Source organism: Lathamus discolor, chromosome 1 (genome assembly GCF_037157495.1).
Source record: "Lathamus discolor isolate bLatDis1 chromosome 1, bLatDis1.hap1, whole genome shotgun sequence".
NCBI classification, from domain to species: domain Eukaryota; kingdom Metazoa; phylum Chordata; class Aves; order Psittaciformes; family Psittacidae; genus Lathamus; species Lathamus discolor.
This window is the reverse complement of record NC_088884.1, coordinates 94,789,708-94,816,177: the sequence shown is the minus strand read 5'-3', so window position 1 is coordinate 94,816,177 and position 26,470 is coordinate 94,789,708. Positions and strand designations below refer to the sequence as shown.

At 37.5% G+C, this 26,470-nt stretch overlaps 1 long non-coding RNA gene across 1 annotated transcript; it reads right to left on the bottom strand.

The window, feature by feature from the left end:
- Nucleotides 1-3,590: 3,590 nt before the first annotated feature.
- LOC136007270 (uncharacterized) lies at nt 3,591-25,660 on the bottom strand. The gene is made up of 4 exons (XR_010609569.1): nt 25,590-25,660; nt 12,192-12,244; nt 4,325-4,417; nt 3,591-3,836 (listed from the first exon to the last, which is right to left on the bottom strand). It is a non-coding gene; the product is annotated as an uncharacterized LOC136007270 (long non-coding RNA).
- Between the last annotated feature and the right edge of the window lie 810 nt (nt 25,661-26,470).

Sequence of the window (26,470 nt, the reverse complement as noted above, 5' to 3'; positions counted from 1 at the left end):
CATCTTCAATTAATGAACTAAAGGCCCTTCTACAGTTTTTAATTAAAGTCTGAATAAACCAGTACATCTCATATAAATCATACAAGATCTGAACTTTTCAAGAGGACCTTTTAACAACACCTTGGAGACCATTTTATCCCTATTGCAAAAATAGAAGCCTAAGCTTTTTGTCTCTCTGACTACGACTGGCTGCCCCAGGACTAGGTAATATCCTCCCAGCACCACGTGAGCAGTAGTTAGTGTATTGATTCTAGCCTCAGAAAAGTTACTTTCAGTTTTTTAGCACTGACTCCCTGAAGAACCCTGGGAAAGAAAACTGGTGTGTGTATATATATATATATATATATATATATATAATTTGTCTTTCAGAGGTGCCAGCAGTGCTAAGTCAGGGAGTCATTGATAACAGTATGTAGAAATTGTAAAGTCTTTTCTATAAATGTTATTACAAGCACAAAAGAGTACTTTTTTTTAACAGGGTTCACCCTCAAACACAGTACCTTTGAGTCCAAGCTCATGGGATAATTTTGATAAAGATCCACACAGCAAAAGAGAATTTGGAGCAAAACTCACAGGCTTCTTTCTGGAATGGGATGACTATAACAGCACCCTTCATATTAATTAGGCTTTTGCAGTTCCTGAATAAAAAACAGCATGCAGTGACTATTGTCAGAGTCTTGATAATCTCAATACACCCAGCAGTCCAGCAGGCTTTTTCTTGTATGGCAGCAATGACAGCAGCTGAATAGAGAATCTAGGATATATAAATCTCTCAAGACATAGCACAAGAGGAAATATTGCCCTCTATTACCTGAATAAGAACATGCAATGAATAATCATAGAATCATAGAATCATAGAATAGTTAGGGCTGGAAAGGACCTCAAGATCATCTAGTTCCAACCCCCCTGCCATGGACAGGGACACCTCACACTAAACCATCCCACACAAGGCTTCATCCAACCTGGCCTTGAACACCGCCAGGGATGGAGCACTCACAACCTCCCTGGGCAACCCATTCCAGTGTCTCACCACCCTAACAGGAAAGAATTTCCTCCTTATATGCAATTTAAACTTCCCCTGTTTAAGTTTTAACCCATTACCCCTTGTCCTGTCACTACAGTCCCTGACGAAGAGTCCCTCCCCAGCATCCCTATAGGCCCCCTTCAGGTACTGGAAGGCTACTATTAGGTCCCCATGCAGCCTTCTCTTCTCCAGGCTGAAAAGCCCCAACTTCCTCAGCCTGTCTTCATACGGGAGGTACTCCAGTCCCCTGATCATCCTCGTGGCCCTCCTCTGGACTTGTTCCAGCAGTTCCATGCCCTTTTTATGTTGAGGACACCAGAACTGCACACAATACTCCAGGTGAGGTCTCACAAGAGCAGAGTAGAGGGGCAGGATCACCTCCTTCGACCTGTTGGTCACGCTCCTTTTGATGCAGCCCAGGATACGGTTGGCTTTCTGGGCTGCGAGCGCACACTGCCGGCTTATGTTCATTTTCTCATTGACCAGCACCCCCAAGTCCTTCTCTGCAGGGCTGCTCTGAATCTCTTCTTTGCCCAACCTGTAGCTGTGCCTGGGATTGCTCCGACCCAGGTTGAAGTGGAAAACATAGAATCCAGAGCTCACAGCAAACATGCCTTCAAGAGAAGAGAAAAATGGAGAAATACAGATACATTTCTATCAGATTTAAATTACCTAAAAAGCTTCTCTTTTTTTAGACCTAATTTTGGACCATAACAGCCCCAAGTTACACTTCTGACTAGAATATAAAAGATTGTGTCAAAGATTCAGCTCCCAAATAGTTGGGTCCTAAACTGACTGATGTTGGAAAATAAAACTGAACATTACCTTTAACTTAGCACTGACCACTTTTTCATCCCACAAGCAAGCTACCTGCTGTACAGATACGTAATTCTATTAATATTTGATTGGTGAATATCAGATTATCAGTTTTTAAGGTGAACACTTTTCATGAGCATGTTGCACCTCATTACCTATATACTAGACAGAAATCATAGAATGTATTCATAAGTTAGTTACATTGGGAGTCTGTGACCATAATAAAATACTATGTAATATCATGTGGGTATTAAGATTCAAGTATACAGTAGAAAAGTAGAAGTATATGGCACTGATATTTCGAAAAAATAGCAGCAAAACATGATATTATTTTTAAGGTCCATACAGACTTTTCTTTGGCAAAGCTGCTGTCTTTAGATGTAGAATGATATTTCTATCATTAACTTTTGTAAGTTGGGAATATTTATTTTGAAAAGAATGAGCATGCTACTCATCAATAGTTGGATTTGAAAGACACACAAGGAGGATATCTATTAAACTCCCCCTCAAATGATTTAGGAACACATGTAAAATTTTAGAAATAGAGCCACTGTTTGCAAAACTAAATATAGATTTATCCTACGTATCATGAAACACATAGTACTTTTTTTAATTTATTAGTAGAAATTTCAATAAATCACTCACCATCTTTCTTGTCATAGCCAACTAGAATATTTTTGGTAATTAATTTGTACAATGCTTTTTAATTATTTGAGACACAAAAGCATGTATGTGTATGCTTCTATAAAGATGACAGTTTTCATACATAAAAGACAAGTGCATTCTTTTAATCAGAATAATCCTGTAATTTAAGGGCAAAAATATATTGCTCAATAAGTAGCCATGTATGCCTCTCTCCACTGAAATTCTGTATCTCTCTGCCTCATCAAACAGCAACCACCATGTGTAGGCAGAAGACTCCTGGAAATTAAATAAATTGTCCCATGCAGAGCAAATAAAACCAAGCAGCTTCATAGCACGACATAGTGAGATGATGATAAAGCCAAATTTTACAGTGCTTCCATCTGTCATACGCTTGTCATACATCCATTGTCATATACTTGCCATCCTGAATTATATGGTTCTCTATAAATATGCTTTTCACTTTAAAAGTTACAGAAAGAGCCTATGCTACTGCAAGCTTGAATTTGAAGGGGACATATGCATATGTAATCATATATCCAGTGCTAAAACATTATATTGCAAACATAAACACTAAGACATTGATAAATGTCAGAAATATTTCAATTTAGAATTTCTGACTACATAACAATGTTTGACTCCATTTTCACTTTATTTTCTAGAACTTCTTAAAACCTGACTCTCTGTTATCTTAACTCATTGTCCTGATAAACTAAGTTCCCTACTTCCCAGACCTGCTTTATCTAATCTAAAATAACCCACCCAATTAATTCTCATTTATTTTTCAGCAGACATTTATTAGCTGAAGCATAATGACACAATGAATGCAAGACCTGGACAACTTAGAAATCAGACACAAAAACTTGAGTCTCACTCCAAACACTTGTACAGACACAAGCTTCATTTTCAAATTCTTGACACAAGATTCTCTAGCTTGGGTTCCCACTCCTCAGCTCTCCCACTCTTCTGTGAGGAGATCTGCTTCTTCTCTTTCCAACTATGTCAGGCAGCTTTCAACTCCTTTCCTCTTTCAGCCAGGAGCAGCCAACACCTTCACTGCAAAACCTGAAGCATGAGCAGGCTAAAAGAACTCTTCAGGGAACAGTAATGCTGAAAAATAAAAAGTTTTTATTTAGCTGAATGAACCTGGGCAAACTGAGACAAATTTTCAAAAGATGGCGGATACAGCAGCCCCTCTTTGTCAAACCTAATTGACATTTATTTGGCAGTCAAAGTTCATAATTATTTTAAGTTTAGGCTAGAAAATATTTTGCTATGCTAATGAGTGAATACGTTAAAAATTTTCCAAAGTTTTTCAGCTCAAGTAGTTGCATCTAGACAAAATTTGAAGCATCTGAAAATAACTGTCAAGGAACACAAATAGGTACTTCTCCTCATCCAATCTTTGAAAAAGTTAACTTTGAAAACCTTCTTTTACAGACAAAAGTAAATTGAGCATGTTCTTCTTACATTCTGTGGCTTTTAATTTTTATATAAAGTGAACAATCATTATCCAATACTGAGGGCAGATGTTCTGGGGATGGGCATGCTGTGTAGATTTCTGCACAGGGCTGTTTCATGAAGACATCAAACACCCCAAAGAGAAAAAAAGGCATCAAACAGTTGTCACAAACTCTCAGTGGAAGAACAGCAATGTTACTGAAAATTTTAGTGATCTACAGTTTGTCTTTATTTTATCCTCATGTACTCAGGCAGGTGGACTTTACAAAAGGGGTCTCAAACCTAAGGTCACAAAGGGAGCAATAAAGCAAGTGTTCAAATACTGCTCTCTGCCTGTATTTCAGGCATTATCTATTATTTTACAGGGACAAAAAAAGATACCTGTTCCTTGTCTGCACCTCTATGTCAGAGATAACATCATGTCAGAGATAACACTTGAAGAAATGGTGTCAGTGCCAGTTGTGATGATAGACTCTGTAATAAGGAAGCTGTTTCACAAGGAGTTCACAAGGTCATCAACCTGTGACTCATACAAACATACTCAGAGATGTTAATGCAGGGAGAAAAACCAAACAATCTTCTGATGGTTTCTATCATTTTTACAGATATTAGAGAAAGTTTGTACAAAAGGAAAATGCCATCTTGAAAACCGTCCAGCTCTGAAAGTTCTGATACATCTCCCTGACACTAAAAAAATCCCTTACTAAATCCACTTGCTACTAGGAAATCGAATCAAAAGTTAGCAAAGATTCGAAAGCAGTAAAATTTGGGAATAAATTTGTTTGTTTGTCTGTTTGTTTGCTTGTTTAAAAGCATGTAGGAGCCTAAGAGTAAGCCTGGGCATATTTCTGTCTTCATGTCCTAAAACTTTTCCAAGATGCCCTGTAAAAGAATGAAAAAAAATGAATTCTCAAATGTTTTTTCATGAAATGGTAATGTAAGCAAAAAACAGTGTGACTCCAAAGGCTTCAGTTCAAATTCTTGGCCATTATCTCTTCAGTACCTGAGTGGCCTAAAAATTTTATAAAATGCACCAAAGTTCAGAGGCAAATGTAATCAACAGCTTTTGAACTCCAGCATGATGGATTTATGTACTAATAGTAAAGTTCACTTTTACAGGAGAAAAATGTTTACTTAGCCTTGTATAACATTGTGGAATTAACTATGTACTTAGATAGTAGTCAGTGTCTGTACCAGTTGCTTCCTTCCATTCCACCTACTAAGCATTTTGATCTCTCTCTCTTTCTCTCTGTTCATAAAACTATGCCAAAAATTCCTATACATGTCACAGTGGTGACATGAAGATCTTGAACAGAGCACGTAGAATATAGCTACAGTGAAATGCTTATGATAATGTGTGATATGCCACATTAAAAGCAAATCATTTTTATCAGTGGAAAATTATCCATTAAGACTGATGGACATATTCAAGAAATAATAATAATTAAATCTTTACTGTTAAAATGTTAATATGATTTTCTTCACCATCCACAGGTATAACACGAAATGTAGCTTCTGTTTGCTCTCACTGAAAATTTGGATATTGGAGGATGTTACCTACTACCATTTTAAGTACAAAGAAGTTGTGGGGGGAAGCAGTGGGGGAGAAGCACTTTTTCAGTACAAGAATACATTTGAAAGTCTGACATCTTTCCTGGTTTCTGTCTTGATTTTATGCATAATGAGATGAATAGAAGACTATCATTTCATTCCTGTGGACAAGGGATAAGACCCTAGATGTCATTGCTATAGTGAACTTCATGCTGAATTTCAACAGAGGAAACTTTCACAAGCTGATGTTAGATATTGTTCTAGAAATTGGTTGGGGACAAGTTACTCACACAGCAATGTGGTAACATTTTCCCCACGGAATGGAAAAAAAAATAAAGGTATTATCACTTAAATTACAAACTTCTCCAGCAGCATAAGGCACAAGCAAGCCAAGGTAACTCTTCTGTCTTGGTCTCCTTTGTGCTAATGTTATCAGGATTTCTAGATGGTTCTTCTCTCTTTAAATGGAGTAGGCACAATATGCAGTGTTAAGTTTTATACCTGGGACTTGATCTTGTAAGAAACTGAAAGTTCCGAATCGAAGAAGAGCCGAAGAGTTCAGAACACATTCTTGTTGAAAACATTTGCATAGCATACTTCTAAAGTCTCAAATAATTGTTTTTCATGTCACTGTTCTTCAGGAGTCTGAAAATTATGAAGGGTATTAAATAGAACTATGCATTGGCCAGAATTTAGCCAAGTATGTTAGATTTATGAGATGTGTTACTTACTCCAGTGAGGAAAGGTGGATTATGAAAATGTCTTATAGGTACAGGGGCAAGTTTCTTATCTTTGTAATGTTGCATATCCTGCATCCATTAAGTCTTAGGTGCTTTTTTGTTCTTTCATGAAAACTCAATAAGTAACATCTAAATAAGGAAACTACACTTCATTGAAGCATAGGATAAAGTTCCTCCAGTCCTGCTTACTGCTCTTGTGCCACAGTTCGTAAAACCTATCTAGAGGCTAAAATCGTATTCCCGGACCATCTATGTGATGCATCTTTGAGTCCCAAATAAGCCCTAGTTGGTTTTGGAAGTATGTTTTGTGTGGTGATCTGGTACTATTGATGCTTTCACACACTCTTAAGCTTTCTGTTAGGAAAGGAAAACTTAAGACTACGCTTTGGGCTCCACAGTATGCCCAGGATTTTAACACGAAAAACAGCAGCTGTTTTTTCCTATTATGACTTCCCAGTTGGCAGATTTTCTGCTTAGAGGGCCTACCACCTGGGTTTATGCCAACAGAAGTAGGAACAGTTGGATTTAGTCTGTGATTAACAGAATAAATTCCCCTTCCTGCAGTTAAAAAGACTAGATTTTATCAGAAGTCACAGAAAAGTGATGGCAAAGCCAGGTTCTCACACTCAGGAGGTGACGCTTTTGGAGGAGGTGTCCACCCTGCCAACTCCAGACAGTGCACAGAGACATCAGCACCAGCACCTGCCACCCAGGAATGTTTTCAGCTGCCTGAGCAGTAACTCTCCAGCTCTGAGCTCCTGCCCCAATTCCTGCCACTCTGGTCTCTCTCTCATCCCCTTAAGTCTAGTCTCTAAAAGCATAACTGACCAAGACTTCTTCACTTTTGTTGAGACACATCTGCATTACATTCCTCAGAAAAACTTCAGATGTATGTATGGTTTGTCAATTGCCGATTGCACTGTCTTAGAGTAAACCACAATTAGCTTTACATTTTGCTGTCACAAACTTTGCTATTCTGGTGATCTCTACTCATTTTCAGAAGCCATTTTTTTCCTGCACGAAGTAAAACCATAGTTGCAAAAATCAGAAAACATGAATGGATATAGTATGTAACTACTTATGTAGTTTTCACTAGCTTCATTCCTGATGAAGATTGCCTGACTGCTTTCACTTACCTGAAGGATGAGAGCAAGTGTCATTATGGTTCTTGGACAGAGTTCATCCTCTGCAGGCAATATCTCATTTTACTTTGAAAGAAAGGAAGGATGTGGCCACATGTTATTATGATAGCCTAGCTATTTCACATGTTCACTGCACATATCTGATTAGGATCTGAATTGTCCGTAGGTTTTTTCTGATCTCATTTGGTTTTTTGGTTACTGTAATCACAAATTACCTTGTTTCAGGAAGGCAAGATAGACACAGTCAGAGGAGAGAAAAAGGAAAAGGGGTAACAGGCTAAATCTTAAACAGGGGAAGTTTAGATTGGATATAAGGAAGAAATTCTTTACTGTAAGGGTGGTGAGGCACTGGAATGGGTTGCCCAGGGAAGTTGTGAATGCTCCATCCCTGGCAGTGTTCAAGGCCAGTTTGGACAGAGCCTTGGATGACATGGTTTAGTGTGAGGTGTCCCTGCCCATGGCAGGGGGGCTGGAACTGGATGATCTTAAGGTACTTTCCAACCCTAACTATTCTATGATTCTGTGATTCTGTGTTCTACATTACATCCGTGCATGCAGCTGCTGCGGCTCTCATCTGACAATTTTCACAAGCTTTACATTAGGCATTACTTTCCACGCATCTCTTAAAAAAAACAAACACAACCTCCCACCCCAAAGCCACAACACATATTCAGGGCTTCACTTTGGTGACAGATTCTGTGGTTTGGGCCATTGTCAGTCCTGAGAAGGCATTTCTCTAGCCCCTACAAGTGCAATGCCCATTAAAGACCTGAGCCAACTCCACACAAGGCATTAGGATTCCTTGAAATTACTTCCTTCTGATAGAAATCAGGCCCTGAAACACCTGTACTACTAAAAGTCACTGCTGTTTCCAGTCAGAACGTTCTGCTGTTTCCGTATGAAGCATTTATAAGAAAATATTGAACTGTATTTCACACTGACTCAGTAAATAACTCATGTCATGCTCAGTGCTTTTGGGCAGTAATTAAAGATTTAAGGCATTCAACAAAAATGTCATTTCTTAATTAAAAACAGGAAAAATCTTTCCACATTAAAATTCTTGCCTGTTGCCACTCAGATTTCGTTCTAGGTATACCACAATATTTTTACAGCTAATCTTACTTAAAGCAAGCAGTAAGCTATTTTTCCCTTGATGAAAGCTTTAAAAAAATTATATTGCCTTAATCTTCACACTATGAAGAATTTTAATGTGTATTTATTCTTCAAACATGTGGTCCCATATGCATTATTTAATTTCATTAGAGATAAATGGGCAAATTGATACCATACTTTCATACCTCTTGTGTTTGTTGGAATTGTGGAGCTATAATCTCGTTGTTGTCAGACAGAGCATTTATACACTGCATTGGCCTCAACTCCCTCCTCCCTGTCCTGCCAAAGCCAATCATTTGGTGAATAATACTGATTGTTTAGTTGTTCTTGCAGAAGGCTCAGTTTAACCACATGCTGAGTAACCACACACATGCTGAGTAACCCAGTGAAGCAAAAGACAGAATGCAACAAAGGAAGGAGAAATCTACAATCCACACATACTGTCCCAGTGAGAAACACGAAGTAGGATCCTGTCATGATGCAAGTTCAAAGTAGCTAGCTGGTGTCTTTGAGACCCTCAGATTATGTAATCTGGGGGCTTTGAAAAGAGAAAGATTTGGAAGCCTACTCTAAATAACCTAATGGAAAAAAGGTTGCATTAACCTTAATTTAGAAGCTTGAAAGTCTATCCTTTTGCTTTTAAATTCCTTGTTCTGGAGCTGTGGACACAAAAATTAGAAAGACAAATTCTGTTTAAAAACACATTCTCAGGTAAGTATCTGCATATTGTGAGGTATACTGGAATGATTCTTGTCAGCAATTTAGGAGTTCTTGTCACCATTTCACTTTATGTGGAATCGGAACCCCTTGTGACCATTGTACCTTGAGTGGGATGTATAGGAATGATCATGATTATGATAAATGTTCCTGTCAATACAATGATGAGAGAGAAGAAGAAACCAAGGAATAATCCCTCTTACTCAACCGCTTTATTTTCTAAGGGTGCTTTGTTTAACTGCTTGGAACTGCTTTGTTGTTTAAAGAGTGCTTTGATTAACTGCTTGAATGCTTTAAGGGGGTTACCTAACAAAGAGATAGATACATCCTGTTACAGGATAAGTAACCAGATAAGGAATGGAATTTATGGGGCTAAGATGGTGGTTAATTGCATTTGAAAAACATTTCTCTGTTAAGGTATTACCAAGAAGTTCAGCAACGTCTTCACCGGAGAAAGACCCCAGCAACAAGAAAAGAATAATGGAAAGGGACCACATTGGCATCCGGGTACAGAAGAAGGGATTGGCTGAGACCCCGGACTAAGAAGTATAAGAGACTAGACCCCAAAGATCCTGGGTCTCTGGTGGAGAGGAGATGCCCTGGCACACCCAGTGCTGCTTGCTTATTGCCTCCCAATATTAATAATTTGTAATAAAATAATTGAATCAGATCATGGCTAAGATGAAATTTTTATAATAATATCATTCTTTTTTCCTGGATGAACTGTATTTAGGCCTATCCTGAGGTAAGAAGCAGCAACAGAAAATGGGGATTTTACAAAATAATAAAACTTTATAAATTCGCCTCAGTGAACAAACGTATTTTCACAGAACAGATGGTTCATAATGTAGCTTTTTTCACCTATATGATTACATCATAAAATATTTCTGTAGCATAGATATTTGAGCTAGTTCTGTTTGAGTTAGCTCCAGCACTGGCATCAGTATAACTATTCCAGTAGAATACTTTGTTCAACTCTGCTGAATCCAAGTCAGAGACTTGCTTGATGTTTAAATATCCTGTCATTGATTTCTTTTTCTCCAGTACTTTTATTTTCACAATTAAAGAAGTTTAAATAATTAGTAGGTTAGGCTTTTTCTTCTGCATAACTATAATGGCAAATTCAAGTACATAATGAATTTTCAGGTGTTATGTATTCTATAGTTTAGTTTCAGCTAATAAAAGATTAAAGGATTATTAGTACCAAATGTTTTGGCTGAACTTAAACTACTGTATTCAATTTTCCCCTTTAAATGATAGTACATTTTCATTAATTTCTGTCTTCGTTTCTTAGCATCCTAATTTCCTCACAGGCTTCATGTGTTTGATATCTTTAAGAAGTCTTTGATCTGTATTGCACCTTAAAATATTTAATATTTTTTTATTTGATGTAATAAATTCTGGAGGGTTCTTTTGATGTCTCCATTGTATTTATTGCTTTGCAATATCTCTTTATTTTTACTTTCAGAGTCCTCTTTGTTCAGAGACAGACATCACTTTCCCAGTTTATTTCCAGATTATTTTCCAGGTATATTCATCTATAAAAAAAATTTGCTTTTTTTTTTTTTTCAATTTGAGAGACTTTTAGACTATGCCAGTTCTTAATACTTACCTTCATTCTACGACATCCATGACTTCTATACACAATGAAAATATGTTCTCTTGTATTTGGTGGCTGTACTACTGCTGCTTCTCAAGATCACTTCTAAGTTAATAAAGGCTAAATAAAGTGTATCCTCTTCTTAGAATAGTAGAACAAGAACCATTTGAAATGTTAATAAAATGTGTCTGCTTTTTTATACTGTGCTATTGACTGGTTGATATATAGCTACTTGAAGTCTTTTATGCTTTGCCAATTTTTTCACCCTCTATGCAGTGTGTACTTCAGTTTTACAAATCTGAGCAAAAATATGGTGCACAGTACTGATGGCAGCAAGCTGGCTATTCAACTTGTCTCTGTACTGCAACCTGCATACTCATATATTCAGTGGCATGGAATGTTTCTATCAGAATTTTAATTATAAATGGTGGTACATAGCTATTCACGAACAGTATAATTTCCTGATTCATGGCAGGAGGATTGGAACTAAATGATCTTAAGGTCCTTTCCAACCATAATTATTCTATGGTTCTATGATTCACCTGGTCTTCGCTGAGAGAACTGTCTCTAGGAACTGAAGTAAAGGGTGGGGATTTCAAATGTTTTTTTTTTGTTTTTTTTTTTGGGGGGGGAGGGGTTTGTTTTCAATTTTTTTGTTGTTATTGGTAGTGGGTTTTTTTTTGGTTGGTTTAGGTTTTTTTTCTATTTCCATATTACATCAAAAGCATCATCCAGTCTAAAGCCAGATAACATGGATAATTCAACAGAAAGCCCAGAAGTTATCTATGCCTTAAAGTTCACTGCAGAGCAGACTATGGTCATTTGAATGCAGGCATCATTCTAATGTAGTGGTATGTAGCATCATTACTCATTAGATGCACACATGACATTCATCTATAACACTAGGATTTATCCAGAGGAAAAAAAATCCCAGCTGATTTATGCATATAGCATTAACATCTATTCTTATGAGCGGCTCAAAAAGGATTTAGGACAACAGAAGATCTATACACATTCACAGTTCATAATATACCAGAACTATTTTCTTCTCACTGGAAGTCCTGTAACACAAGCAACCACATCAGTTCTTGGGACTTGATTATTGTCTCCCTATAGTTGGTCTGAGCTGCTTGAATAAAGTGACTGGATGAGAATTCCAACTTTCATGTTAAGGAAATTGTAGGGTTTTATTCCTCAATATTGTTATCAACAACTAGAAAACTCTTAACAACCTAACCTTGTAAGTGGAAATTAAGAGAAGACCTAATATGAATTAATAATTTTAAATGTACATTTTCAAGGCAATTGTACTTTTGGGAGACACTGAAGAAATTATTTATAGCAATAAAATCTGCCAGGGCACCAAACCCACACTTTTGCCTCACCTTTTGAAGTGGTGCTGCAAGTCAAGGTTGATGCATATTCCCTGTGTTTTACACTGTAAAAGAATTTGCAAAAAGGTGATCACACTCAGATTTTATTCCCAAGAAAAAGACATTCCTTTTGTGATATTTTTTAGGGAATAAATAAATGAAAAATGAATTAATAAAAAATTGAGTTCTACTTTGAGTAAACTATTTTGCATCTTTCAGGATAGCAGATTCATATAAAGGTTGAATATTAATTTTATCACAAAAGAAATAATAAAAATGACATTGGAACTCTGTACCTCATGAAGCATAGGTGGAGTTGGTACAAATGCTTCCACAATAATTGCATGTGCCTTGTTTTCATATAAAAAGAATCTTCACATTCTGTATGTGTTGTGGTTTAAACCCATCCACACAGCTTGTTCACTCACTCCCCCCTCCCCGCTTTTTTTTCCCTCTTTCTTTCCTCCCCTGCCCCACCCTCCCCCACCTTCCACATGGCTTCCACAGCTCCCGGAGGGCTGGGGAGGAGAATTGAGAGAATGTAACTCCCATGGGTTGAGATAAGGACAGCCCAGTAACTAAGGTATAACACAAATCACTACTGCTACCACAAATGATAATAACGATAAGAGAAAATAACAAGAGAAGAAAATACGATACCATTGCTGAACGAGTTCGACCCCCCCAGAGCGAGACCGTGCTCCAGTTACCTCCCCAGGCATGATGTACTGTGGTATGGAATACCTCTTTGGCTAGCTTGGGTCAGGTGTCCTGTCTCTGCTTCCTCCTGGTCTCCCCTCGTCCCCAGCAGAGCATGAGACTCACAAAGTCCTTGGCCAGAATAAACATTACTTAGCAACAATTAAAAACAATCGGTGTTATCAGCTCTCTGCCCAGGCTGGAAGTCAAAACACAGAGCTTGCACCAGTTACTAAGAAGGAGAAAAACAGCTACTGGTGAATCCAGGACAGTATGTCAGCCAGCCAACCTTCATTTAAATTTTCAAGGTCTTCACCGCCATTTTAAAGGTAAGATCTATGAAACAAATAATATGGTTGAAGATGTGCTGAACTTTTGCAAAAGTGAGTAAAACAGATGGTTTCAATGTTTAAATTTTTGTATGACTGCATCTCAGTATTATCTTCTTAAGTAATATTGAGAAAGGTTAATTACTGTATTAGTGCTGATTTTTAGCAAAACCTCGTTTTGGGGAAGCTGAATAGAGGCGAGTAACATCAAAATGAAATTACCAACAAAGAAATTGTTCTTTCACTAAAGTAAGCCCCACAGACATTGTAATGTAATTTCTTGTTAATGAATGCATTAATAGAACTTTATCACAGAAGAACTGTCTGAATTTTAAACTATCATGGATCTTTGTTCAAACTGTGTATGACAAAACCATTTTATATTGATTATATATTTCATTTGCACAGTTGGATAAACTAATGATAGATTCTGAGTTTATTTCCCAGTAACTCAAAAAGAGTAATTAAAATAATTGAAATTCTTTCTACAGCATAAAATAAAAAACGCAGATCCATCAGGAGGACTTCGCTGATGTGGTGGGGGTTTTACTTGTACATGCTTGCTAGGATCCCAGGTTTGAGGGAGTGAGAATTTATACAGTGAGTGTCCGAACCACTAAATATTCTTTCCTTCCCTTCTTGCTCACATACCCAAGAGTTTCGTATGGAAGACAAACTAAAGGGGTTTCCATTAGTCCTCCTCCATTGTTGTTAAGCAAAGAGCAACCCAGGCTCACACTGCCAGGCAGCCCCTAGCCCCATGCACTAATTTCAGCATTAGCCAGAGGTTTATGTTCTGCAGACCTGAAGGTTATACAGGTTACTTACAAACAGCTACATCCAGCTTGCATATAAACTACAGATATTTATTACAAGTGCATATAACCATATTTGGCATGAAGATGGAAAATAATGTATAGTGGTTCATTAGCAACACCAGCCAGCAGTTCTGCTGTTTTGTCCTCATCTCCATTCAGCTGCAGGAAGAGGGCAGCTGGAGCCCACATTATATGACTCAGCAGGTCTCATCTGGCCCTTAGGCTGCACATTACATGCCCCTGCTCTACTGTTTGATGTGCTGAACAATCTCCGATTTCCAACTGGGGATGTAAACTGATAATGAGATTGCCTTAATGCTCTAAATCTCAGTGGCATTATCACAAAGGCCATTTTCTGGCTTTTGCAGTTGCCTGAAAGGGAAAGGGAAATAAACAGTAGAGGTGAAAACAGAATTGTGGTATAACTTAGAAGACAAACATGAGCTGCTGATTCAGGAGAAAACATAAACTGGTTGCAGTCAATTAGCAGCTTTGTTTTCTTCTGATACTTGTCACATTGTGTATTTATTTAAAATGCTCTTCAGCTGGACAGGCTCAAAAGAAGTTGCATATTTCCACCAGAGGCTTGGGAACAGCAGATAAACACTGCAAATGCCTTACAAACATTAAAATAGCATAGTAGGTCCTGCGATCATTTTGTATACAATCACAGTATGCCAAGAGATCTGCTTTACATCAGCAACAGTGATCTGCTAAAAGCAACATTAAACCATCTACTGTCACTTCTCTTTCCAGGTGTTATGACAGTCCATAATTACTACTCTGATTCTCACTTAACATTTGGGCTATAGCATAGTTTCTAGCTGTCAGGCATCATGTAATTCTATTTTAAAATTTGCTAAAGAAGTGTAGTCTTGAGAAACCACAAACGGCAGGGGCCAAATTTTAATTAGTATCTCTGTTAACGTCACTTCAGCAACACGATTCCCACTGTTTTAATCACAGGGGGTCTTTAACATGCCTTCAGGGACACACAGTTAAAGCCAAGAAAAATGTCACAATTATTAACTGGCTACAAAGAAAGAAAAGTAAGGAAGTTGTTTAAGCATTACTGGAAAATTACTCTCTTCATTAGAGCATTGAAACATTGTTATAGTTCTCTCTTCAGTAGCAAGTGGTAATGACGTATATATTTATACTGGGTAAACATACAAGATACTGACCTTTGCTAAAATTAACTGGTAATGATTCTCTTGCATCATCCCTGAACTCCTGAAACTCGTCTGTGCTGTCCTGTTAGGCTGGCCCAAGTGCATGGTCCCTCTGTCTACTTCCTCTGCCCTGTCCCACATAGCTCTTATGACATGTGGGGGGCATGTAGTGGACCTTATCCTTAAGCTATGGGCACCACTATCCAATGACATCCAGCAAAGCACTGCCAGAGGGCTGAGCTTCTCTGCCCTTGTGTGTACATCGGGTGGATGCAGGCAGCATGATGGGAGGTCTTCAGGTAGGTTAAAGGTATGTGTCACAAACCCCAAACTCTTCTGCATGTTTTCAGCTTCATTAGGGCCTTGTGTAATGACTGAGAAAAAATATTAGGAAAAGGAAACTTAAATGTTAAATCTCTCCTGTTTCAACACCCAGGATGGCCACTTGTGAAAACCTTAATTTCTTTTACTGTAATAATGGCTCTTTTGCCTTTCACCTGCTGGGACAGTGCACCGCTGCAGTAAGGGCACAAATTGCAGAGAACTACACATTCCTAGACACCACCACTAGATCCTTATGTTCTACATTTATTTCAACAGTCTGTGAGGAGAGAGAAAAAAATCTCAACAGTACCATACTGATAAAATGCCTCTTAAATGCTTCAAAAATATACCAGGTGTTCAGAACACTGGCATGGTGAAGTTGTATGGTATTATATAGCTATTGCAAGGCTGCAAGTGAAGCCTGCTGTGTCAAGTATTAGAGAACAAAAAAAGTGTAAGCAGCTGGGAGAAAATACAGATTGGTCAGCAATAACCACTTCTGTGCTTCATCCTTATCTAATCCTTGTGCCAGACCTTAACAACTTCTAACTTCAAGACATCTTTCTGGCCTCTGTTTTCTGGCCATCTTTCTGTTTCGACACCCATAAGGTTTCTAGAGGTACCTGGGGGCTTGTCCTTATCCTTTATACATACTTTGTCCTGAGCTGGTTACCATCTTTAGTTGAATTTGTGACAGATCTATCCAGCTGAGTCTGACCATCTAATTACAAATATGTGTAATTTCATCAGACTTTGACTGGCAGTAACAGGGGTAATCTTCAGTTTCCGGAAGCCCTTACACTGTAATGAGACACCAACCAAAAACCGAGGAAAATTAAATTACACTGCTTGTGAGCTCAGCGGGTGTAGCTACATCACTAATTTAGTTTGATGAAGGAGTTCTTTGAAGATAAAGGTTGTCTTGTGATCGTACTTAGTGTCCCATGCTACTCTCTCAAGCACAACACTGCTCACTCCAAGCCCTTTCCCTCCTGTTGAAAAAAAGAAACACAGAGCAGCCAGCTCTCTAAGCATGCCTGGTGAATCTCAGAAAATAAACCAGTGTGAAATTCATGCAGATGAAACACAGTGTGGGCAGAGGTTTAGAGACATGACAGATGAAATCAGACCTAAACCCACACCAGTCAGTAAAGCAGATAGATCAAGTGAACTCTACTTCTCCCTGCTCCTCAAAGAATGAATAACTTGACAACACTGTACTGAAGGCAGAGAACAAAGTAGAAATAGGAATTAAATCAAAGTAATATGCATTTTCAAACAAATAAACAAAACTAACAGTCATGTCACAAAATGGGGAACAATATGTAGGTTAATAAGAAGAAACACAGTCACCTGAGCAAACCAATCAAAGTGTCTCAGATTGAGTGGCCACCCTAATCCAATGTAAATGCTTGCAGCGCTTCGGGAAAGAAATACAGAAACATGGAGCTTCCCGAGCACCCATACAATTTAATTTTAACTGATCTCTGAATGGTGTCTAAACCTAACTCTTATTACTATACTCCAGGATTGAATTTGTTCTCTGTTACTAACAATCAAATCAATTCATTATTCTCTACACAAAGGATAATAATTTTTTTAAATTTTCGGTTTTCTTGGTGAAGCAGCTGTTGATAGCACTAGCTGCCTTCCACCATCCTTTTGTAATATCAACCTGCAAATTGTGGTGTATCAAATCATAGGCCTCTGTTGCCTATTTAACTAGATGGCAAAGCTATCCAGTATTATGCCATCATCTGCTTCAGTGAGCAACTTCTTGCTTCAATAGCTACTCTATTAGACATTCCAGCCTTTCCAATCTATAGCAGGAATAAGAATCCTTCTAACAGAGTCCATAATACCTGAAGAAGTTTCTTGTACTTCTCAAATTTAGAATTTTGACACCCAAAATCTTGAACTGGAGGAGAGGCAGTGGGTCATTGCTTAGCCCCAGACATACTTGTTTTTCCTAATCTTCATACTTTATTAATGACATCCTCTGTTTTGTAATAAAATCATTGTGTTTGTTACAGAAATTCCCCAATTATGTTCAGACTTAAAACTGAACATATTTTGGGGCTTGCCCACTGGCCTTTTATTTCCCATTCTCTGCATGCACACGGACACTATACTCCTGACCTGCTGTCAGTCTGCAGCACTCTGGGATGAACCACTCTTTTAAGCTTCCTACTGCACCTCAGAATGCCACCGTATGCAGAATGGCATTTACACAGAAGGGAATGCAAGGTTCAGAAAGCTAAAGAGACCTTGAGAGGGAACGCGCTATGTAAACCTGCAGTTTGAAAAATTTCCTGGGAGACATAATCCGTGGATTGGAGCCTTCAAAAATACGTCTGTGGATTCCCAAGAGTATTTGCTAATCTCTGGGCACATCATCAAAACTAATCCTTCTTTTGGTCTCTGCTGAAATGAAAAATAAATGCATGTTAAATTCTTTCAAAAAATGGATGAGTTTCTGGCTCTATGAGAGCCAGGCTTTGGATTCCAGCTGGATAGAGTCACCTTCCAGCAGTCCTGAGGATAGACTGAAGAAGGGTGGGTTTTGAGCTGCATCAGAGCAATTACTACGCTTTTGGCTGGCTGTGTGTATGTCTCTGCTCAGCTTATTCTGAGTTGATATTCTGTGATCTCTTTCTCACATGTCTCAATACCGCACTAAAGGCACTGGATCCCAGAACAGGATCTGTAAGGTATTGCAGTGCTCATCTGTGAGTCATCTAGACTCTTCTGTAGCCTGGCTTTTTGCTTATTACACGCAAGTTCTCTCCATTTTGAGATACTTGTTTGTTGTTTGCCTTTAAACACTCTTTTCAAATCTTAGACTCAGTAATTTGGACTTTATTTTCAACATCCAAAGACTTCTATGAAATTTTATGTGATTATACCAATCATGATTTCCAAAGCCACTCACATATGAAAATAATCTAGAAAATGAAAGGAAAATTAAATTCACAACTGCTTTATGTAAATACATATGGGATTTTATAGTAACACAATCATTTTTCATATCTTAGGATCCTTATTCTGTGTCAGAAAAAAATAAAGTCTAGAATATTTCTTTTCGTAACAAAAGCAACAGATGTTCAAATTTCTAAATTTTATGAATCTGAAAACAGTTCTGGCAACCTCTAAATTTCAGTAAAAGTATAAGCAAGTTTAACTTAGCATTATAATGAACACATCTACATAATGAGAAAATATAATAAACAATTACTTATATCTACATCTGCTCAGATATTTCTCATCTACAGGAAATTAGAAAAACATATACATATATAGAAGAAAACTTACGCAGTGAGAGTAATCTCCTAAATCAATAGTGTCAGTTATCTGCCACTAATTTTGGCCAACTATGCTTCGAAACATTCACGCAATAATCTTTATCCTTTGGAAGACTGTCCTAGACTAAATGGACCTTGCAAAGCAAGGATTCAGAAAACAGAAATGTATAGACCTGAATATACTAATCATTGAAATTGAATAAAGTAACAAGGAATATTACCTTTGGAGCATGTAGAAAGAAGTGAAGTCCATGTGAATTGCCCTGCAAGGAAGGGCTCAGATACACTGATTTAGAAGTTACAGTAATGTGCTGTAAAATCATGCAAGAGAATTAATATCATGCAGCTCCTGAAGGAGAGTTGCCATTGTTAAATAAAGTACAAGAGAAGAGGAATTCCTGAACAATCTATTTCATTTCGTGAAAGGACAAGTTTTGCTCTTGGCCTCTGTGAGCACTGGTTACCTGAATGATGTAGATCCATGCTTCTTCATTGCCTAAACATGATTTATTGGGCAGCATGCTCCAGCAGCCAGTAGGCTCAGTTTTGCAGAATCTTTTATGTGCAAACCTACTTGGATGACCTGTTGGGTTAACAGTAATCCAAGTATTCCTTATGAACTGTATACCCTAACTGCACTGTTTGTAATTCAAAACACAGGTATGCCATTCTTATATTGTTGTCAGCAAGCACGATCTCAAGTAGATCAAATGCTCTCAGAAAATAAGAATTTATTCCCATTTTGGATGCCACCTTCTGAGGAGTATGTTACCAGCCAGAAAACAGTTAAGAGACTGAACAGAGTAAGAGTTTTAGACCACTGGGCTAATAGATGATTTGGGGATGTACTGATCTGATACTTGGCCAAACTAAACAAAGCCTCTAATTTGCTTGTGGTTTGTGGTTGGGTTTGGTTTGTTGTTTGTCTCTGAAAAAGAGAAGGACAATGACCTGGTGTTTATTTTAATTCCTTACATCACAGATCATATATACAAATGTAATTCATAAATGTCATTCTACCAAAGGCAAGACATCTTAGCAGAAAATACTGTACTATCTGATTACGGTATTAGTTGTTTCATTAATGAAATGGGTAGACAGGACAGTATCAGGCTAACTAAACAAGTTGCTAATCTTAATGGGACTGTGTTTTGAAAGTGAAACATATTTCTGATCTACTGATGACTTTCATTATTCTAAGAGACATATTCAAATATATAAGCATGCAATTTTGCTTTGTATAATTTTCCCTACGAGTTCATATAAAGTATTAGGTATTTATATAGTGCTCACCTTTGTGGAAGAGAGTAGCTTACAATCAAAGGCTGCATACTATCAAATTAGATCTCGACTGCATACATCATCCAGGAAATTTCAGCATCCATCTCCTCAGTTTGTGCAACACATTTATTCAGGTGAAATTTAATTAAACTGAACAAATTAAATCAGACTACTGACTCATTTCAAAGGATTGGAGCAGAGAAGTAGACAGTGACATTGGAACAATTTGCAACCATCTAGGACTTTTTAATCTCTCAGTAGCCCTCAATTAGACATTAACAATTTTGTGAATTTAAAATTTTATTTGTACTGTGTAACAACTAATTTGAGAAGAGAGGCCCGTTAATCTATGCATTTCAACAAGTCTCTTAAAATGTGAAAACTCCAAAGAAGACACTTTTTGACTACTACAAGCAAGTATCATATTGGTTAGTATATATAGCTATCTCACCTACCCTCTTTGCTTTATTAGCTTTTCTTTCATCTACTCTGATCATGCCTGAACATTAACTGTGTGACCTGCTGTCTATATCAAGGTTATACAAACTGAGGCTACAGTTACATGAACTCTTTGTACACATATTTATGTATTTATCAAATAATAAATAAAAGAATTGCAGGAAAAATAAGGTATTAAAATATTTTGCCTCTCCTGCCTTTGTATTTATGTCTGTGTTTGACTGTATCAGTCAGATGTAACTCAATTTGAAATCAGCAGCAAGGACTTGTAAAAGGCCATTACAAAGACCATATGCTCACTCACTCCATGTGCTCAGGCTGGCATATGTGCTGTCAGCTTCAGTATCTAAGCAGTATCAATTGATCTACTTCAGCCTCTTGCTTGTATAGGACCACCTCACAACCCTATGACATTAACAAATACATGAACACCACATCTGACAATGTTTAACATAACCCGTACTAAAAAGCCTCCAGTGAGTGAAGTCCTACAACCTCCACAAGTAACCTATCCCAGTGATCAACTCTCCCTGCACTAGAAAGGTTTTCTGACTGTCTAAACTGATGTCCTTTGGTACAATTTCAGGCAATTTCTTTGTTTGCCAGTGGATGTGAAAAATCACTCGTCTCTTTGGATCTTAAAACAATCTTCTACATATTTGAAAACTATTGCTGTGTCTCTCTTTTATCCTCCTTTAGAAAAACCTTTCTCCTAGATGGTACTTTAAAGCTTCCTGAGCATTCCTGCAGTGCTGCCTTACGGAATAACCCCTCCCTGTGCTCCCTCTGGGGCTGCTCAGCTCTGCACTAGACCTTATTTTAGAAGCTACACAATTTCCAAGGTAGCCCACAAAAGGTGAAAGAATTGACTTACAAGATTGGATGCCAAGAAACCTTGCTTCATAAAACTGAAAGTTAAACCAGCTTGGGCTCTGACCCATGGTAGAATCTCTAGATACCACCAAAATGCAGGAACTGTATTAACTCTGTAGTAACTGAAGAGTAGTGATAAATTGTATTCTGCAATTCCCCAGAAAACTGGAGTATACAAACCAGCCCTGATATTATATGTTTCCATGAGTTTAAGCATCTAACTATATTCAAAACAAAATCTGTCTCTAAATTAAGCATTTGGAAAGCAGAAGGAAAATCTAAATCACTGTGATTGCTAAAACAAGTGAAAAATAATGGATGAAATTAAAAATGAGCATCAAATAGCACAGATTATTTCAACAGAGTAAAGTGGTGCTCAGTAAATGTTCACGATGTTTGAATAGCTGAGGATGATTTTTCCTTTACTGAAAAAAAACCTGTATGGAAATGGTTGCATGGAGAAAAACTAGTAAGCAAATTTACAATCAAAATTGTAGTGGAAGAAAATAATGAGAGTTGTCAGTATCAAAAATATAGGAAAAAGGAAATGTTCTGATCTACTTTTAAAGATCAGGAGCACTTAACTGACAAGGCAGATAATACACAAATGATTCTCAATGTTAAAATTTTTCTGTATACTGACAGAGCCATCTTCAGTGTGCTTTTATAATCTCACATGCAAAACCACAGAAGCTGTCCGTAAAAATACATGGCAGAAGCACAAACCTCCTGTGTGTTACATGGTTGAGGTTTGTGGAACTAGTCTGTGTGCTGAGAGAGCTAGGATTGTTCAGCCTGGAGAAGAGAAAGTACCTTAGAGCAGCCTTTCAGTACTTAGAAGGGGATTGTAAGAAAGGTGGGGAGAATAGCAATAGGACAAGCTGTAATAGTTTTAAACTAATAGAAGGTCTACTCAAGCTAGATACAGGAAAGTTTTGTAAGATGAGGCTGGAGAAAAACTGGAACTGTTTGCCCAGAGGGGTGGTGGATGTCTGGAAACATTCAAGGTCAGGCTGCATAAGGCTCTGAGCAACCTGGCCTACTTGAAGATGTTCCTTCTAACAGTAAGGCGGTTGGACTAGATGGCCTTTAAAGATCCCTTCCAACCCAGACTGTTCTATGATTCTATATGTAGTCTTATACTTCATGGGGCAAACAAATACTTGTTACATACAGAAAAGCCTAGGGATACTAGAACAATTTATACTGGGTTATTTAATTTCAGTTGCAATTTATCTATGCAGAAGCCAATTAAGGACAGACTTGAGGAGCAGGGCTGTATGCAGAACTTTCCATGTACTTTGATGACTGGAAGCTAATAGAGCTATTGCTCTGTTATGAATTAATAGTATTTGTTACTAACTTAGTTCTATCAGATTTATGAATTGTTCATAAGCAAATTCTCACTGTCTTCAATACATCTGCTACACGTAAAGTCTCCTGGAACAGTTTAGAAAACTAATTTTAAGCTATTTTGGAAGAAATGTTTGGTTTATGTATTCTCAGATTCGGATAATGGGTGGCTGCTGCACTGTTTTAATTTTCATATTGGCTGACAATCTTCTTGCAAATAACAACAAATCCTTCTCCCTACTCCACCCCTCACCCCTACCCCACTCCCCCCCCCCCCCCCCCCCCGCCCCTATCCAGGAGGAATTCTTAGCTGCATAATTGATCCAGCTCAAATAAATAAAGTATCTGAGACTTGTGAACAATTTTACAATTAACCAGAAGATGCTGGTAGGCTTAGGACTGATGATTAGCAGCCCACTATGGACCATAACTATTCAAAATTTGACACCTGTCCTCAGAATCTGTTTTTAAATCTTTGTTTATTTTTGAACCAGCTGTGGACAGTATGTTGGAAACTATTTTTACTACTACATCGAAGTAGGAAAAATAGTGCAGATGCTATGGGCATGATGTTTAGATAGGGTAAATCAACAGATTTTATACAAAGCTGTACTCCTTGTGACAACTGCAAGGATTTGGCCAAAGATATTGGACAGCTAATATATCTTTTTGAAGCTATTAAAAATTAGCGAGGGTCTCCACTTCTTTACTTTCTATATTAATGACATCAAGGCATATAAAAGCAATACTCCAACTTTTTCAAATTATCACTAAGCAGGAAAAGGGCAGAATGTTACCTATGATTAGACACAGAAGGAATTAATACACTAGATTAGTTGATGACTGGGATGACTGGATGACTGGGTCAGAGTTCAGGGCACATGAATATATTGTGTGAATAAATCGCACAAATTAAATTATTAATAAAAAAGTGACTCAATAAAATCAACAAGCATAGAAGGAATTAAAGAGTTAAAATATTGGCAAATGTTAATCTGTAAAGACTGCAGAGATTATGAAAATACAAGCTGTGCAAAAACTATGGAGATAAATGATGAAGCTTCTTCCTAGATTCTAGAAATGTTGCTTTTAAACTGTGTATTCTCCCTCAGAAATCTATAATGTATGATCTAGCAGAAAAAGTACTTATGCAATGTCAAATAATGTACAGATAGTACAATTCTTCATTTACATGGCACTATACAACTTCTTTTTTGGTATGAAATGCTTAAAATGTAAAGCGCTAGTGTGATAAACATTTCAGAGTGCTTGTTACTACGTATTTTCTCAGCACAGTTAATTGGGCTATACAGAATAAGTGATGTTTGGTTGAAAATATTTGCGGAATCATCCCTAAAAAAGACAATATGACAGGTTTGGAATTCAATGTTAAATGTTACCTAATCAAACACCAAATGGCAATAAGTCATTCACATAAAGGAGAAATATTCAAGATAAACTATATTGATCATAAAAAAAAATAAATTAAGTTGAACCATTCAGCATGGTCCAAGTGACTAAGTTTAAAAATGACAATCAAGGCAGTCATTCGGGATTCAAACCCAAAACAATTTAAATTAAAGGCAAAGGACGTTATGTTGGTAAACGCTGTATTGTTATTTGGACTGTTCAAGGTGTCTAGCATTTTCTCCACTAAATGCTGCATCTACCATTCAGCCCCCGAGAACAATTTTATCGAAAATTTTTCTTTCCAATAATTACTCCAGTTATAATTTTCAAGGAAAGAGACAAGACATGGATGTCTGCCTACCTGCACTTTCCACAGGTCAGATTAGGAATTCTTTCCTTGCATAATACACATTAACATCCTTGGAAAATAAACAGATTCGTTAAAGTGTCCTTACAAGGTGATGTAGTCTAGTATTTAATCAATTATTCCCCAAAGTTTAAACATTAGACATCACAGAAGCCGGGTCTGGTAATACATTCAATTCTATTGATAATTTTGTATTTAACTATATATTTTCAAAACCTAGTATAATCTACCTGGTATCATCTACCGAGGGTTTAGTTTTTTTGTGGGTTTTTTGTGGGTTTTTTTGAAAACAGTTTTTTTTCCCTGTAGATTATCCTAGAAAAATTTAAAGAGATACAACCAATCTATTATTTTCCCCATGTTATTAGATGCAATATTTAAAATTGTTATAGTCTTTATAGATTAGCAAGGAAATAATTTCTCCATTTTTTGTTTGTTAAAAAGGCTGTTGTCTTGATTTTGGCTAAAATAGAGTTAATTTTCTTCCTCGTAGCTGGTGCAGTGCTGTGTTTTGGCTTTAGTCTGAGAACAATGCTGATAGCACACCAATGTTTTAGTTGTTGCTCGGTAGAGCTTACCCCAATGAAAGACTTTTCAGTCTCATGCTCTGCAAATGAGGAGGGGCACAAACAGCTGGGAAGGAGCAAAGACAGGACACCTGACCCGAACTAGCCAAAGCGGTATTCCATACCACAGCATGTCATGCCTCAGTGGAGCTGGCTGGAAGCCGCAAATCACTGCCTGGGGAAAGGCTGGACATTGGTCAGTGGGTGGTGATCAATTGTAATGTACATCACCTGGGAATATTTTTTTGCTTTCATTCCTCTCTCTCTCTTCTTCTTCTGATTATTATTGTTGCTGTTGTTGTTATTACTACCATTATTACAATATCACTACTATTATACATTATTTCATTTCCTAAACTGCTCTTATCTCAACCCATGAGGTTCTTACCCATTTTTTTTTCCAAGTCTCCTCCCCATCCCACTGTGGGGGGGAAGTGAACAAGTAAGTGGTACTTACTTTCCAGTTGGGGTTAAACCATGACTGCTATTTACTTGTTCCTGTTGATAGAGTATGTTTATTTATTTTCCTTGCTCTCCTCTAGTTTTGTAGTTTGCATGTTCTTCCCTACAACAGAAAGAAAAAAGGTAGGAAAGCGTAACTCTAATTCCACAAAAACTGGCTGACAAGACCCTCTAGTAGATAAGATACTTCTAATGTTTTGAAGAATGACTAAATTTCAAGTCCGTGATGTTCTTTTAAGGCTTGTAAGAGCTGTAACTCTGACAGTCTGGAAAACTGCAATCGTTTTTCATCACTTCTTCTGTGGAACAAGTGTGGCTGTAGTACAAGATTTCCCAACTTTACACCTAAACACCTTCCACTCCTTTAAAGAATGACTTCTACATGACTGAAACAGTAGTAAATTCTTGTGGCATCATTTCCTAGGATGCCACTGCCAGCTGCAGTGCTAAGTGGCATACTCTTGGCCAGCTGGAAAATCATCATATTAGTCTTGAGAGGCAGAGTGTACGTCTGAGATCTTCAGGAGCTGGAAAAATGGTTAAAGACACTGTAGAGATTACTTCAGTTTGTAATATATCTACTTTAGATTTTAGTTATTAGTTATTTCTCCAATTCTTTTGTAAGCTCAATAGATAAAAAAACACCTGCTGAAGAGGAAAATTGATTATTTTGAATTTTCAACACCGAGCAGCTATTCCCAGCTCAGCACTCCAGAAGCTGATGAAGATCACGTGCAAGAGGGAGGAATACATTGACAGCTCCCCATCACTTGGCAACAAAACTTCCACTTTTCCACATCTGTATTTCAGAGGTGAAAGAGTGACTGACACAGTCCCCTGAAAGATATGAATGATCAATAAAAGTCTCTTTTTTGG